Source organism: Hyperolius riggenbachi, chromosome 4 (assembly GCF_040937935.1).
Source record: "Hyperolius riggenbachi isolate aHypRig1 chromosome 4, aHypRig1.pri, whole genome shotgun sequence".
NCBI classification, from domain to species: Eukaryota; Metazoa; Chordata; class Amphibia; order Anura; family Hyperoliidae; genus Hyperolius; species Hyperolius riggenbachi.
In genome coordinates this window covers 8,056,784-8,070,446 of record NC_090649.1, presented here as the reverse complement: position 1 = coordinate 8,070,446, position 13,663 = coordinate 8,056,784, and the positions used below count along the sequence as shown (strand labels likewise).

At 45.8% G+C, this 13,663-nt stretch overlaps 29 non-coding genes across 29 annotated transcripts; all 29 read left to right on the top strand.

Annotated features, from left to right (window-relative positions):
- Positions 1-234: 234 nt before the first annotated feature.
- Positions 235-307, top strand: TRNAV-UAC (transfer RNA valine (anticodon UAC)). Its single transcript has one exon. It is a non-coding gene; the product is annotated as a tRNA-Val (tRNA).
- Positions 308-618: 311 nt separating this feature from the next.
- TRNAV-AAC (transfer RNA valine (anticodon AAC)) lies at positions 619-691 on the top strand. Its single transcript has one exon. It is a non-coding gene; the product is annotated as a tRNA-Val (tRNA).
- Positions 692-832: 141 nt separating this feature from the next.
- Positions 833-905, top strand: TRNAV-CAC (transfer RNA valine (anticodon CAC)). Its single transcript has one exon. It is a non-coding gene; the product is annotated as a tRNA-Val (tRNA).
- Positions 906-1,583: 678 nt separating this feature from the next.
- On the top strand, positions 1,584-1,656 carry TRNAV-UAC (transfer RNA valine (anticodon UAC)). Its single transcript has one exon. It is a non-coding gene; the product is annotated as a tRNA-Val (tRNA).
- A 311-nt stretch (positions 1,657-1,967) lies between these two features.
- Positions 1,968-2,040, top strand: TRNAV-AAC (transfer RNA valine (anticodon AAC)). The gene has a single exon. It is a non-coding gene; the product is annotated as a tRNA-Val (tRNA).
- A 141-nt stretch (positions 2,041-2,181) lies between these two features.
- On the top strand, positions 2,182-2,254 carry TRNAV-CAC (transfer RNA valine (anticodon CAC)). The gene has a single exon. It is a non-coding gene; the product is annotated as a tRNA-Val (tRNA).
- Positions 2,255-2,932: 678 nt separating this feature from the next.
- Positions 2,933-3,005, top strand: TRNAV-UAC (transfer RNA valine (anticodon UAC)). Its single transcript has one exon. It is a non-coding gene; the product is annotated as a tRNA-Val (tRNA).
- A 311-nt stretch (positions 3,006-3,316) lies between these two features.
- Positions 3,317-3,389, top strand: TRNAV-AAC (transfer RNA valine (anticodon AAC)). Its single transcript has one exon. It is a non-coding gene; the product is annotated as a tRNA-Val (tRNA).
- A 141-nt stretch (positions 3,390-3,530) lies between these two features.
- Positions 3,531-3,603, top strand: TRNAV-UAC (transfer RNA valine (anticodon UAC)). The gene has a single exon. It is a non-coding gene; the product is annotated as a tRNA-Val (tRNA).
- Positions 3,604-3,914: 311 nt separating this feature from the next.
- Positions 3,915-3,987, top strand: TRNAV-AAC (transfer RNA valine (anticodon AAC)). The gene has a single exon. It is a non-coding gene; the product is annotated as a tRNA-Val (tRNA).
- Positions 3,988-4,128: 141 nt separating this feature from the next.
- TRNAV-CAC (transfer RNA valine (anticodon CAC)) lies at positions 4,129-4,201 on the top strand. Its single transcript has one exon. It is a non-coding gene; the product is annotated as a tRNA-Val (tRNA).
- A 678-nt stretch (positions 4,202-4,879) lies between these two features.
- Positions 4,880-4,952, top strand: TRNAV-UAC (transfer RNA valine (anticodon UAC)). Its single transcript has one exon. It is a non-coding gene; the product is annotated as a tRNA-Val (tRNA).
- Positions 4,953-5,263: 311 nt separating this feature from the next.
- Positions 5,264-5,336, top strand: TRNAV-AAC (transfer RNA valine (anticodon AAC)). The gene has a single exon. It is a non-coding gene; the product is annotated as a tRNA-Val (tRNA).
- A 141-nt stretch (positions 5,337-5,477) lies between these two features.
- Positions 5,478-5,550, top strand: TRNAV-CAC (transfer RNA valine (anticodon CAC)). The gene has a single exon. It is a non-coding gene; the product is annotated as a tRNA-Val (tRNA).
- A 680-nt stretch (positions 5,551-6,230) lies between these two features.
- On the top strand, positions 6,231-6,303 carry TRNAV-UAC (transfer RNA valine (anticodon UAC)). Its single transcript has one exon. It is a non-coding gene; the product is annotated as a tRNA-Val (tRNA).
- Positions 6,304-6,614: 311 nt separating this feature from the next.
- On the top strand, positions 6,615-6,687 carry TRNAV-AAC (transfer RNA valine (anticodon AAC)). The gene has a single exon. It is a non-coding gene; the product is annotated as a tRNA-Val (tRNA).
- A 141-nt stretch (positions 6,688-6,828) lies between these two features.
- On the top strand, positions 6,829-6,901 carry TRNAV-UAC (transfer RNA valine (anticodon UAC)). Its single transcript has one exon. It is a non-coding gene; the product is annotated as a tRNA-Val (tRNA).
- A 311-nt stretch (positions 6,902-7,212) lies between these two features.
- On the top strand, positions 7,213-7,285 carry TRNAV-AAC (transfer RNA valine (anticodon AAC)). The gene has a single exon. It is a non-coding gene; the product is annotated as a tRNA-Val (tRNA).
- Positions 7,286-9,344: 2,059 nt separating this feature from the next.
- On the top strand, positions 9,345-9,417 carry TRNAV-UAC (transfer RNA valine (anticodon UAC)). Its single transcript has one exon. It is a non-coding gene; the product is annotated as a tRNA-Val (tRNA).
- A 311-nt stretch (positions 9,418-9,728) lies between these two features.
- Positions 9,729-9,801, top strand: TRNAA-AGC (transfer RNA alanine (anticodon AGC)). Its single transcript has one exon. It is a non-coding gene; the product is annotated as a tRNA-Ala (tRNA).
- Positions 9,802-9,942: 141 nt separating this feature from the next.
- Positions 9,943-10,015, top strand: TRNAV-UAC (transfer RNA valine (anticodon UAC)). Its single transcript has one exon. It is a non-coding gene; the product is annotated as a tRNA-Val (tRNA).
- Positions 10,016-10,326: 311 nt separating this feature from the next.
- On the top strand, positions 10,327-10,399 carry TRNAV-AAC (transfer RNA valine (anticodon AAC)). The gene has a single exon. It is a non-coding gene; the product is annotated as a tRNA-Val (tRNA).
- A 141-nt stretch (positions 10,400-10,540) lies between these two features.
- Positions 10,541-10,613, top strand: TRNAV-CAC (transfer RNA valine (anticodon CAC)). The gene has a single exon. It is a non-coding gene; the product is annotated as a tRNA-Val (tRNA).
- A 678-nt stretch (positions 10,614-11,291) lies between these two features.
- Positions 11,292-11,364, top strand: TRNAV-UAC (transfer RNA valine (anticodon UAC)). The gene has a single exon. It is a non-coding gene; the product is annotated as a tRNA-Val (tRNA).
- Positions 11,365-11,675: 311 nt separating this feature from the next.
- Positions 11,676-11,748, top strand: TRNAV-AAC (transfer RNA valine (anticodon AAC)). The gene has a single exon. It is a non-coding gene; the product is annotated as a tRNA-Val (tRNA).
- A 141-nt stretch (positions 11,749-11,889) lies between these two features.
- Positions 11,890-11,962, top strand: TRNAV-CAC (transfer RNA valine (anticodon CAC)). The gene has a single exon. It is a non-coding gene; the product is annotated as a tRNA-Val (tRNA).
- A 678-nt stretch (positions 11,963-12,640) lies between these two features.
- TRNAV-UAC (transfer RNA valine (anticodon UAC)) lies at positions 12,641-12,713 on the top strand. The gene has a single exon. It is a non-coding gene; the product is annotated as a tRNA-Val (tRNA).
- Positions 12,714-13,024: 311 nt separating this feature from the next.
- Positions 13,025-13,097, top strand: TRNAV-AAC (transfer RNA valine (anticodon AAC)). Its single transcript has one exon. It is a non-coding gene; the product is annotated as a tRNA-Val (tRNA).
- A 141-nt stretch (positions 13,098-13,238) lies between these two features.
- On the top strand, positions 13,239-13,311 carry TRNAV-CAC (transfer RNA valine (anticodon CAC)). Its single transcript has one exon. It is a non-coding gene; the product is annotated as a tRNA-Val (tRNA).
- Positions 13,312-13,663: the final 352 nt, after the last annotated feature.

Below are 13,663 nucleotides of genomic sequence, written 5' to 3'. Positions count from 1 at the left end.
GTCTTTCCCCTCCCCACCTTTCTATTCCCGAATGCCTTTTTTTTTACTCAAGCATACTCTATTGACCTAAGCCCAACATTTTAGATGTTGTTACCTCTCATAGCTACTTTATTGCTCCCTTTCTCATGTGGAAGGTTCTTTTGAGTATTAGTTCCCAATATGCCAGTTGTCTATGTTCCTATGCGAGCACTGCTTTCTTCTTGGTAGCAAAATTGCAATCAGTTTCCACCGGAGGTTTCTGTAGTGTAGTGGTTATCACGTTTGCTTTACACGCAAAAGGTCCCCAGCTCGAAACTGGGCAGAAACAGCGATGCTTTTTGTTCCATAAAGTGGTCTATTCCCCTCCTTTCTAAAGAAGATTTTTGGCCTCCAATGCTAGCTGCACCTTGACAAAACTCACATTAGTCTGCCTACTCCTCTTGATCCAGTTGTCTCCAAGCAAAAGAGCTGGAGTTAGTCCAAAGTAGCGTGTTAGCTTGATCAGGACAGATGTGGATCCTAGTGGTTGCGTGTGGTTAAAATGAGCTGCGTGTGGTTAAAATGAGCTGCACGTGGTTAAAACAAGCTTTGCATGGGTAAAATGAGCCACTTGTGGGTACACCCTGAGAAGTGTAGGTGGTTTCTGTAGTGTAGTGGTTATCACGTTCGCCTAACACGCGAAAGGTCCCCAGTTCGAAACTGGGCAGAAACATGGCTTTTTCTCTGGTCTTCTTTCCTTTTCACGCAGGCTCCACTTACGCATGCATGAGTCTTTACCTGTCTGGCTTAATCATATTCATAAAAAGCTCTACTTTTCCTCTTTCGGGGCTCCAGGACAAGCAAGAAGTGTCTGGTTTCTGTAGTGTAGTGGTTATCACGTTCGCCTCACACGCGAAAGGTCCCCGGTTCGAAACCGGGCAGAAACAGTGTCTACCTTTAACTTTTTGCCATCCAAAGCACTCCTCCTTCCCTTGCTCCATACGCTTGCAAGCTGGCCCTCAATGTGACTGGCCAGTGTCTTTTCTTCACTCACTTTCTCAGGCAACTGCTAATAGCCTCTTTCAGACTGCCTCTCAGCCATCCCTACATGCATATCCATCTAAGAGAGATCTAAAACTCAACTTGCAAAACACCAAGCTTTGTCTCTTTTCCTTCTCCCTAGATACTGCACTATCTAGAAGTAGAACTGTCCTACCACCTGCTTTGTAAGTTTATATTGCCTGGAATTTGCCTTTGACTCCAACCTCCCTTGTCTTCTTCCTATCCAGCCCTTCTCCAAGTACTGCCACTTTGGTTGCCGTCGCATCATCTGCAAAGTTCAGGCTTTCCCAGTAGTTAAGACTTATGATATTTTGCTGCATGCCATGGTTGTCTTTCCCCTCCCCACCTTTCTATTCCCGAATGCCTTTTTTTTTACTCAAGCATACTCTATTGACCTAAGCCCAACATTTTAGATGTTGTTACCTCTCATAGCTACTTTATTGCTCCCTTTCTCATGTGGAAGGTTCTTTTGAGTATTAGTTCCCAATATGCCAGTTGTCTATGTTCCTATGCGAGCACTGCTTTCTTCTTGGTAGCAAAATTGCAATCAGTTTCCACCGGAGGTTTCTGTAGTGTAGTGGTTATCACGTTTGCTTTACACGCAAAAGGTCCCCAGCTCGAAACTGGGCAGAAACAGCGATGCTTTTTGTTCCATAAAGTGGTCTATTCCCCTCCTTTCTAAAGAAGATTTTTGGCCTCCAATGCTAGCTGCACCTTGACAAAACTCACATTAGTCTGCCTACTCCTCTTGATCCAGTTGTCTCCAAGCAAAAGAGCTGGAGTTAGTCCAAAGTAGCGTGTTAGCTTGATCAGGACAGATGTGGATCCTAGTTGTTGCGTGTGGTTAAAATGAGCTGCGTGTGGTTAAAATGAGCTGCACGTGGTTAAAACAAGCTTTGCTTGGGTAAAATGAGCCGCTTGTGGGTACACCCTGAGAAGTGTAGGTGGTTTCTGTAGTGTAGTGGTTATCACGTTCGCCTAACACGCGAAAGGTCCCCAGTTCGAAACTGGGCAGAAACATGGCTTTTTCTCTGGTCTTCTTTCCTTTTCACGCAGGCTCCACTTACGCATGCATGAGTCTTTACCTGTCTGGCTTAATCATATTCATGAAAAGCTCTACTTTTCCTCTTTCGGGGCTCCAGGACAAGCAAGAAGTGTCTGGTTTCTGTAGTGTAGTGGTTATCACGTTCACCTCACACGCGAAAGGTCCCTGGTTCGAAACCGGGCAGAAACAGTGTCTACCTTTAACTTTTTGCCATCCAAAGCACTCCTCCTTCCCTTGCTCCATACGCTTGCAAGCTGGCCCTCAATGTGACTGGCCAGTGTCTTTTCTTCACTCACTTTCTCAGGCAACTGCTAATAGCCTCTTTCAGACTGCCTCTCAGCCATCCCTACATGCATATCCATCTAAGAGAGATCTAAAACTCAACTTGCAAAACACCAAGCTTTGTCTCTTTTCCTTCTCCCTAGATACTGCACTATCTAGAAGTAGAACTGTCCTACCACCTGCTTTGTAAGTTTATATTGCCTGGAATTTGCCTTTGACTCCAACCTCCCTTGTCTTCTTCCTATCCAGCCCTTCTCCAAGTACTGCCACTTTGGTTGCCGTCGCATCATCTGCAAAGTTCAGGCTTTCCCAGTAGTTAAGACTTATGATATTTTGCTGCATGCCATGGTTGTCTTTCCCCTCCCCACCTTTCTATTCCCGAATGCCTTTTTTTTTACTCAAGCATACTCTATTGACCTAAGCCCAACATTTTAGATGTTGTTACCTCTCATAGCTACTTTATTGCTTCCTTTCTCATGTGGAAGGTTCTTTTGAGTATTAGTTCCCAATATGCCAGTTGTCTATGTTCCTATGCGAGCACTGCTTTCTTCTTGGTAGCAAAATTGCAATCAGTTTCCAACGGAGGTTTCTGTAGTGTAGTGGTTATCACGTTTGCTTTACACGCAAAAGGTCCCCAGCTCGAAACTGGGCAGAAACAGCGATGCTTTTTGTTCCATAAAGTGGTCTATTCCCCTCCTTTCTAAAGAAGATTTTTGGCCTCCAATGCTAGCTGCACCTTGACAAAACTCACATTAGTCTGCCTACTCCTCTTGATCCAGTTGTCTCCAAGCAAAAGAGCTGGAGTTAGTCCAAAGTAGCGTGTTAGCTTGATCAGGACAGATGTGGATCCTAGTTGTTGCGTGTGGTTAAAATGAGCTGCGTGTGGTTAAAATGAGCTGCACGTGGTTAAAACAAGCTTTGCTTGGGTAAAATGAGCCGCTTGTGGGTACACCCTGAGAAGTGTAGGTGGTTTCTGTAGTGTAGTGGTTATCACGTTCGCCTAACACGCGAAAGGTCCCCAGTTCGAAACTGGGCAGAAACATGGCTTTTTCTCTGGTCTTCTTTCCTTTTCACGCAGGCTCCACTTACGCATGCATGAGTCTTTACCTGTCTGGCTTAATCATATTCATGAAAAGCTCTACTTTTCCTCTTTCGGGGCTCCAGGACAAGCAAGAAGTGTCTGGTTTCTGTAGTGTAGTGGTTATCACGTTTGCTTTACACGCAAAAGGTCCCCAGCTCGAAACTGGGCAGAAACAGCGATGCTTTTTGTTCCATAAAGTGGTCTATTCCCCTCCTTTCTAAAGAAGATTTTTGGCCTCCAATGCTAGCTGCACCTTGACAAAACTCACATTAGTCTGCCTACTCCTCTTGATCCAGTTGTCTCCAAGCAAAAGAGCTGGAGTTAGTCCAAAGTAGCGTGTTAGCTTGATCAGGACAGATGTGGATCCTAGTGGTTGCGTGTGGTTAAAATGAGCTGCGTGTGGTTAAAATGAGCTGCACGTGGTTAAAACAAGCTTTGCATGGGTAAAATGAGCCACTTGTGGGTACACCCTGAGAAGTGTAGGTGGTTTCTGTAGTGTAGTGGTTATCACGTTCGCCTAACACGCGAAAGGTCCCCAGTTCGAAACTGGGCAGAAACATGGCTTTTTCTCTGGTCTTCTTTCCTTTTCACGCAGGCTCCACTTACGCATGCATGAGTCTTTACCTGTCTGGCTTAATCATATTCATGAAAAGCTCTACTTTTCCTCTTTCGGGGCTCCAGGACAAGCAAGAAGTGTCTGGTTTCTGTAGTGTAGTGGTTATCACGTTCGCCTCACACGCGAAAGGTCCCCGGTTCGAAACCGGGCAGAAACAGTGTCTACCTTTAACTTTTTGCCATCCAAAGCACTCCTCCTTCCCTTGCTCCATACGCTTGCAAGCTGGCCCTCAATGTGACTGGCCAGTGTCTTTTCTTCACTCACTTTCTCAGGCAACTGCTAATAGCCTCTTTCAGACTGCCTCTCAGCCATCCCTACATGCATATCCATCTAAGAGAGATCTAAAACTCAACTTGCAAAACACCAAGCTTTGTCTCTTTTCCTTCTCCCTAGATACTGCACTATCTAGAAGTAGAACTGTCCTACCACCTGCTTTGTAAGTTTATATTGCCTGGAATTTGCCTTTGACTCCAACCTCCCTTGTCTTCTTCCTATCCAGCCCTTCTCCAAGTACTGCCACTTTGGTTGCCGTCGCATCATCTGCAAAGTTCAGGCTTTCCCAGTAGTTAAGACGTATGATATTTTGCTGCATGCCATGGTTGTCTTTCCCCTCCCCACCTTTCTATTCCCGAATGCCTTTTTTTTTACTCAAGCATACTCTATTGACCTAAGCCCAACATTTTAGATGTTGTTACCTCTCATAGCTACTTTATTGCTCCCTTTCTCATGTGGAAGGTTCTTTTGAGTATTAGTTCCCAATATGCCAGTTGTCTATGTTCCTATGCGAGCACTGCTTTCTTCTTGGTAGCAAAATTGCAATCAGTTTCCACTGGAGGTTTCTGTAGTGTAGTGGTTATCACGTTTGCTTTACACGCAAAAGGTCCCCAGCTCGAAACTGGGCAGAAACAGTGATGCTTTTTGTTCCATAAAGTGGTCTATTCCCCTCCTTTCTAAAGAAGATTTTTGGCCTCCAATGCTAGCTGCACCTTGACAAAACTCACATTAGTCTGCCTACTCCTCTTGATCCAGTTGTCTCCAAGCAAAAGAGCTGGAGTTAGTCCAAAGTAGCGTGTTAGCTTGATCAGGACAGATGTGGATCCTAGTTGTTGCGTGTGGTTAAAATGAGCTGCGTGTGGTTAAAATGAGCTGCACGTGGTTAAAACAAGCTTTGCTTGGGTAAAATAAGCCGCTTGTGGGTACACCCTGAGAAGTGTAGGTGGTTTCTGTAGTGTAGTGGTTATCACGTTCGCCTAACACGCGAAAGGTCCCCAGTTCGAAACTGGGCAGAAACATGGCTTTTTCTCTGGTCTTCTTTCCTTTTCACGCAGGCTCCACTTACGCATGCATGAGTCTTTACCTGTCTGGCTTAATCATATTCATGAAAAGCTCTACTTTTCCTCTTTCGGGGCTCCAGGACAAGCAAGAAGTGTCTGGTTTCTGTAGTGTAGTGGTTAGCATGTTCGCCTCACACGCGAAAGGTCCCCGGTTCGAAACCGGGCAGAAACAGTGTCTACCTTTAACTTTTTGCCATCCAAAGCACTCCTCCTTCCCTTGCTCCATACGCTTGCAAGCTGGCCCTCAATGTGACTGGCCAGTGTCTTTTCTTCACTCACTTTCTCAGGCAACTGCTAATAGCCTCTTTCAGACTGCCTCTCAGCCATCCCTACATGCATATCCATCTAAGAGAGATCTAAAACTCAACTTGCAAAACACCAAGCTTTGTCTCTTTTCCTTCTCCCTAGATACTGCACTATCTAGAAGTAGAACTGTCCTACCACCTGCTTTGTAAGTTTATATTGCCTGGAATTTGCCTTTGACTCCAACCTCCCTTGTCTTCTTCCTATCCAGCCCTTCTCCAAGTACTGCCACTTTGGTTGCCGTCGCATCATCTGCAAAGTTCAGGCTTTCCCAGTAGTTAAGACTTATGATATTTTGCTGCATGCCATGGTTGTCTTTCCCCTCCCCACCTTTCTATTCCCGAATGCCTTTTTTTTTTTACTCAAGCATACTCTATTGACCTAAGCCCAACATTTTAGATGTTGTTACCTCTCATAGCTACTTTATTGCTCCCTTTCTCATGTGGAAGGTTCTTTTGAGTATTAGTTCCCAATATGCCAGTTGTCTATGTTCCTATGCGAGCACTGCTTTCTTCTTGGTAGCAAAATTGCAATCAGTTTCCACCGGAGGTTTCTGTAGTGTAGTGGTTATCACGTTTGCTTTACACGCAAAAGGTCCCCAGCTCGAAACTGGGCAGAAACAGCGATGCTTTTTGTTCCATAAAGTGGTCTATTCCCCTCCTTTCTAAAGAAGATTTTTGGCCTCCAATGCTAGCTGCACCTTGACAAAACTCACATTAGTCTGCCTACTCCTCTTGATCCAGTTGTCTCCAAGCAAAAGAGCTGGAGTTAGTCCAAAGTAGCGTGTTAGCTTGATCAGGACAGATGTGGATCCTAGTTGTTGCGTGTGGTTAAAATGAGCTGCGTGTGGTTAAAATGAGCTGCACGTGGTTAAAACAAGCTTTGCTTGGGTAAAATGAGCCGCTTGTGGGTACAACCTGAGAAGTGTAGGTGGTTTCTGTAGTGTAGTGGTTATCACGTTCGCCTAACACGCGAAAGGTCCCCAGTTCGAAACTGGGCAGAAACATGGCTTTTTCTCTGGTCTTCTTTCCTTTTCACGCAGGCTCCACTTACGCATGCATGAGTCTTTACCTGTCTGGCTTAATCATATTCATGAAAAGCTCTACTTTTCCTCTTTCGGGGCTCCAGGACAAGCAAGAAGTGTCTGGTTTCTGTAGTGTAGTGGTTATCACGTTTGCTTTACACGCAAAAGGTCCCCAGCTCGAAACTGGGCAGAAACAGCGATGCTTTTTGTTCCATAAAGTGGTCTATTCCCCTCCTTTCTAAAGAAGATTTTTGGCCTCCAATGCTAGCTGCACCTTGACAAAACTCACATTAGTCTGCCTACTCCTCTTGATCCAGTTGTCTCCAAGCAAAAGAGCTGGAGTTAGTCCAAAGTAGCGTGTTAGCTTGATCAGGACAGATGTGGATCCTAGTGGTTGCGTGTGGTTAAAATGAGCTGCGTGTGGTTAAAATGAGCTGCACGTGGTTAAAACAAGCTTTGCATGGGTAAAATGAGCCACTTGTGGGTACACCCTGAGAAGTGTAGGTGGTTTCTGTAGTGTAGTGGTTATCACGTTCGCCTAACACGCGAAAGGTCCCCAGTTCGAAACTGGGCAGAAACATGGCTTTTTCTCTGGTCTTCTTTCCTTTTCACGCAGGCTCCACTTACGCATGCATGAGTCTTTACCTGTCTGGCTTAATCATATTCATGAAAAGCTCTACTTTTCCTCTTTCGGGGCTCCAGGACAAGCAAGAAGTGTCTGGTTTCTGTAGTGTAGTGGTTATCACTAGAGTTGGGCCGAACCTCCGATTTTAGGTTCGCGAACCGGGTTCGCGAACTTTCGCGGAAGGTTCGGTTCGCGTTAAAGTTCGCGAACCGCAATAGACTTCAATGGGGATGCGAACTTTGAAAAAAAAAAAAAATTATGCTGGCCACAAAAGTGATGGAAAAGATGTTTCAAGGGGTCTAACACCTGGAGGGGGGCATGGCGGAGTGGGATACACGCCAAAAGTCACCGGGAAAAATCTGGATTTGACGCAAAGCAGCGTTTTAAGGGCAGAAATCACATTGAATGCTAAATGACAGGCCTAAAGTGCTTTAAAACATCTTGCATGTGTATACATCAATCAGGGAGTGTAATTAAGGTACTGCTTCACACTGACACACCAAACTCCACTGAACAGAACAGGTATGCAGTGGCGGGTTCACTGAACAGAACAGGTATGCAGTGGCGGGTCCACTGAACAGGTATACAGTGGCGGGTCCACTGAACAGAACAGGTATGCAGTGGCGGGTTCACTAAACAGGTATACAGTGGCGGGTCCACTGAACAGAACAGGTATGCAGTGGTGGGTTCACAGAACAGGTATGCAGTGGCAGGATCAATGAACAGGTATGCAGTGGCAGGATCACTGAACAGGTATGCAGTGGCAGGATCAATGAACAGGTATGCAGTGGCAGGATCAATGAACAGGTATGCAGTGGCAGGATCACTGAACAGGTATGCAGTGGCAGGATCAATGAACAGGTATGCAGTGGCAGGATCAATGAACAGGTATGCAGTGGCAGGATCAATGAACAGGTATGCAGTGGCAGGATCAATGAACAGGTATGCAGCCAGGGACAAGTTAAGCCTAACTAATCTTTCCCTATGAGAGACTGCAGCAGCTCGCCCTACTCTAACTAATGCAGGCACACGAGTGGCCACGGCCGCCGCTGCCTGCCTATATAAGGGGGGGTGGGGCTCCAGGGGCTAGTGTAGCCTAATTGGCTACACTGGGCCTGCTGACTGTGATGTAGAGGGTCAAAGTTGACCCTCAGTGCATTATGGGGCGAACCGCAATGGGGCGAACTTTTCCGCAATAAAGTTCGCGTGCGGTACCCGCACGCGAACCACCTAGGTTCGCGCGAACCAGGTTCGCCGGCGAACCGTTCGGCCCAACTCTAGTTATCACGTTCGCCTCACACGCGAAAGGTCCCCGGTTCGAAACCGGGCAGAAACAGTGTCTACCTTTAACTTTTTGCCATCCAAAGCACTCCTCCTTCCCTTGCTCCATACGCTTGCAAGCTGGCCCTCAATGTGACTGGCCAGTGTCTTTTCTTCACTCACTTTCTCAGGCAACTGCTAATAGCCTCTTTCAGACTGCCTCTCAGCCATCCCTACATGCATATCCATCTAAGAGAGATCTAAAACTCAACTTGCAAAACACCAAGCTTTGTCTCTTTTCCTTCTCCCTAGATACTGCACTATCTAGAAGTAGAACTGTCCTACCACCTGCTTTGTAAGTTTATATTGCCTGGAATTTGCCTTTGACTCCAACCTCCCTTGTCTTCTTCCTATCCAGCCCTTCTCCAAGTACTGCCACTTTGGTTGCCGTCGCATCATCTGCAAAGTTCAGGCTTTCCCAGTAGTTAAGACTTATGATATTTTGCTGCATGCCATGGTTGTCTTTCCCCTCCCCACCTTTCTATTCCCGAATGCCTTTTTTTTTACTCAAGCATACTCTATTGACCTAAGCCCAACATTTTAGATGTTGTTACCTCTCATAGCTACTTTATTGCTCCCTTTCTCATGTGGAAGGTTCTTTTGAGTATTAGTTCCCAATATGCCAGTTGTCTATGTTCCTATGCGAGCACTGCTTTCTTCTTGGTAGCAAAATTGCAATCAGTTTCCACCGGAGGTTTCTGTAGTGTAGTGGTTATCACGTTTGCTTTACACGCAAAAGGTCCCCAGCTCGAAACTGGGCAGAAACAGCGATGCTTTTTGTTCCATAAAGTGGTCTATTCCCCTCCTTTCTAAAGAAGATTTTTGGCCTCCAATGCTAGCTGCACCTTGACAAAACTCACATTAGTCTGCCTACTCCTCTTGATCCAGTTGTCTCCAAGCAAAAGAGCTGGAGTTAGTCCAAAGTAGCGTGTTAGCTTGATCAGGACAGATGTGGATCCTAGTTGTTGCGTGTGGTTAAAATGAGCTGCGTGTGGTTAAAATGAGCTGCACGTGGTTAAAACAAGCTTTGCTTGGGTAAAATGAGCCGCTTGTGGGTACAACCTGAGAAGTGTAGGTGGTTTCTGTAGTGTAGTGGTTATCACGTTCGCCTAGCACGCGAAAGGTCCCCAGTTCGAAACTGGGCAGAAACATGGCTTTTTCTCTGGTCTTCTTTCCTTTTCACGCAGGCTCCACTTACGCATGCATGAGTCTTTACCTGTCTGGCTTAATCATATTCATGAAAAGCTCTACTTTTCCTCTTTCGGGGCTCCAGGACAAGCAAGAAGTGTCTGGTTTCTGTAGTGTAGTGGTTATCACGTTTGCTTTACACGCAAAAGGTCCCCAGCTCGAAACTGGGCAGAAACAGCGATGCTTTTTGTTCCATAAAGTGGTCTATTCCCCTCCTTTCTAAAGAAGATTTTTGGCCTCCAATGCTAGCTGCACCTTGACAAAACTCACATTAGTCTGCCTACTCCTCTTGATCCAGTTGTCTCCAAGCAAAAGAGCTGGAGTTAGTCCAAAGTAGCGTGTTAGCTTGATCAGGACAGATGTGGATCCTAGTGGTTGCGTGTGGTTAAAATGAGCTGCGTGTGGTTAAAATGAGCTGCACGTGGTTAAAACAAGCTTTGCATGGGTAAAATGAGCCACTTGTGGGTACACCCTGAGAAGTGTAGGTGGTTTCTGTAGTGTAGTGGTTATCACGTTCGCCTAACACGCGAAAGGTCCCCAGTTCGAAACTGGGCAGAAACATGGCTTTTTCTCTGGTCTTCTTTCCTTTTCACGCAGGCTCCACTTACGCATGCATGAGTCTTTACCTGTCTGGCTTAATCATATTCATAAAAAGCTCTACTTTTCCTCTTTCGGGGCTCCAGGACAAGCAAGAAGTGTCTGGTTTCTGTAGTGTAGTGGTTATCACGTTCGCCTCACACGCGAAAGGTCCCCGGTTCGAAACCGGGCAGAAACAGTGTCTACCTTTAACTTTTTGCCATCCAAAGCACTCCTCCTTCCCTTGCTCCATACGCTTGCAAGCTGGCCCTCAATGTGACTGGCCAGTGTCTTTTCTTCACTCACTTTCTCAGGCAACTGCTAATAGCCTCTTTCAGACTGCCTCTCAGCCATCCCTACATGCATATCCATCTAAGAGAGATCTAAAACTCAACTTGCAAAACACCAAGCTTTGTCTCTTTTCCTTCTCCCTAGATACTGCACTATCTAGAAGTAGAACTGTCCTACCACCTGCTTTGTAAGTTTATATTGCCTGGAATTTGCCTTTGACTCCAACCTCCCTTGTCTTCTTCCTATCCAGCCCTTCTCCAAGTACTGCCACTTTGGTTGCCGTCGCATCATCTGCAAAGTTCAGGCTTTCCCAGTAGTTAAGACTTATGATATTTTGCTGCATGCCATGGTTGTCTTTCCCCTCCCCACCTTTCTATTCCCGAATGCCTTTTTTTTTACTCAAGCATACTCTATTGACCTAAGCCCAACATTTTAGATGTTGTTACCTCTCATAGCTACTTTATTGCTCCCTTTCTCATGTGGAAGGTTCTTTTGAGTATTAGTTCCCAATATGCCAGTTGTCTATGTTCCTATGCGAGCACTGCTTTCTTCTTGGTAGCAAAATTGCAATCAGTTTCCACCGGAGGTTTCTGTAGTGTAGTGGTTATCACGTTTGCTTTACACGCAAAAGGTCCCCAGCTCGAAACTGGGCAGAAACAGCGATGCTTTTTGTTCCATAAAGTGGTCTATTCCCCTCCTTTCTAAAGAAGATTTTTGGCCTCCAATGCTAGCTGCACCTTGACAAAACTCACATTAGTCTGCCTACTCCTCTTGATCCAGTTGTCTCCAAGCAAAAGAGCTGGAGTTAGTCCAAAGTAGCGTGTTAGCTTGATCAGGACAGATGTGGATCCTAGTTGTTGCGTGTGGTTAAAATGAGCTGCGTGTGGTTAAAATGAGCTGCACGTGGTTAAAACAAGCTTTGCTTGGGTAAAATGAGCCGCTTGTGGGTACACCCTGAGAAGTGTAGGTGGTTTCTGTAGTGTAGTGGTTATCACGTTCGCCTAACACGCGAAAGGTCCCCAGTTCGAAACTGGGCAGAAACATGGCTTTTTCTCTGGTCTTCTTTCCTTTTCACGCAGGCTCCACTTACGCATGCATGAGTCTTTACCTGTCTGGCTTAATCATATTCATGAAAAGCTCTACTTTTCCTCTTTCGGGGCTCCAGGACAAGCAAGAAGTGTCTGGTTTCTGTAGTGTAGTGGTTATCACGTTCACCTCACACGCGAAAGGTCCCTGGTTCGAAACCGGGCAGAAACAGTGTCTACCTTTAACTTTTTGCCATCCAAAGCACTCCTCCTTCCCTTGCTCCATACGCTTGCAAGCTGGCCCTCAATGTGACTGGCCAGTGTCTTTTCTTCACTCACTTTCTCAGGCAACTGCTAATAGCCTCTTTCAGACTGCCTCTCAGCCATCCCTACATGCATATCCATCTAAGAGAGATCTAAAACTCAACTTGCAAAACACCAAGCTTTGTCTCTTTTCCTTCTCCCTAGATACTGCACTATCTAGAAGTAGAACTGTCCTACCACCTGCTTTGTAAGTTTATATTGCCTGGAATTTGCCTTTGACTCCAACCTCCCTTGTCTTCTTCCTATCCAGCCCTTCTCCAAGTACTGCCACTTTGGTTGCCGTCGCATCATCTGCAAAGTTCAGGCTTTCCCAGTAGTTAAGACTTATGATATTTTGCTGCATGCCATGGTTGTCTTTCCCCTCCCCACCTTTCTATTCCCGAATGCCTTTTTTTTTACTCAAGCATACTCTATTGACCTAAGCCCAACATTTTAGATGTTGTTACCTCTCATAGCTACTTTATTGCTTCCTTTCTCATGTGGAAGGTTCTTTTGAGTATTAGTTCCCAATATGCCAGTTGTCTATGTTCCTATGCGAGCACTGCTTTCTTCTTGGTAGCAAAATTGCAATCAGTTTCCAACGGAGGTTTCTGTAGTGTAGTGGTTATCACGTTTGCTTTACACGCAAAAGGTCCCCAGCTCGAAACTGGGCAGAAACAGCGATGCTTTTTGTTCCATAAAGTGGTCTATTCCCCTCCTTTCTAAAGAAGATTTTTGGCCTCCAATGCTAGCTGCACCTTGACAAAACTCACATTAGTCTGCCTACTCCTCTTGATCCAGTTGTCTCCAAGCAAAAGAGCTGGAGTTAGTCCAAAGTAGCGTGTTAGCTTGATCAGGACAGATGTGGATCCTAGTTGTTGCGTGTGGTTAAAATGAGCTGCGTGTGGTTAAAATGAGCTGCACGTGGTTAAAACAAGCTTTGCTTGGGTAAAATGAGCCGCTTGTGGGTACACCCTGAGAAGTGTAGGTGGTTTCTGTAGTGTAGTGGTTATCACGTTCGCCTAACACGCGAAAGGTCCCCAGTTCGAAACTGGGCAGAAACATGGCTTTTTCTCTGGTCTTCTTTCCTTTTCACGCAGGCTCCACTTACGCATGCATGAGTCTTTACCTGTCTGGCTTAATCATATTCATGAAAAGCTCTACTTTTCCTCTTTCGGGGCTCCAGGACAAGCAAGAAGTGTCTGGTTTCTGTAGTGTAGTGGTTATCACGTTCACCTCACACGCGAAAGGTCCCCGGTTCGAAACCGGGCAGAAACAGTGTCTACCTTTAACTTTTTGCCATCCAAAGCACTCCTCCTTCCCTTGCTCCATACGCTTGCAAGCTGGCCCTCAATGTGACTGGCCAGTGTCTTTTCTTCACTCACTTTCTCAGGCAACTGCTAATAGCCTCTTTCAGACTGCCTCTCAGCCATCCCTACATGCATATCCATCTAAGAGAGATCTAAAACTCAACTTGCAAAACACCAAGCTTTGTCTCTTTTCCTTCTCCCTAGATACTGCACTATCTAGAAGTAGAACTGTCCTACCACCTGCTTTGTAAGTTTATATTGCCTGGAATTTGCCTTTGACTCCAACCTCCCTTGTCTTCTTCCTATCCAGCCCTTCTCCA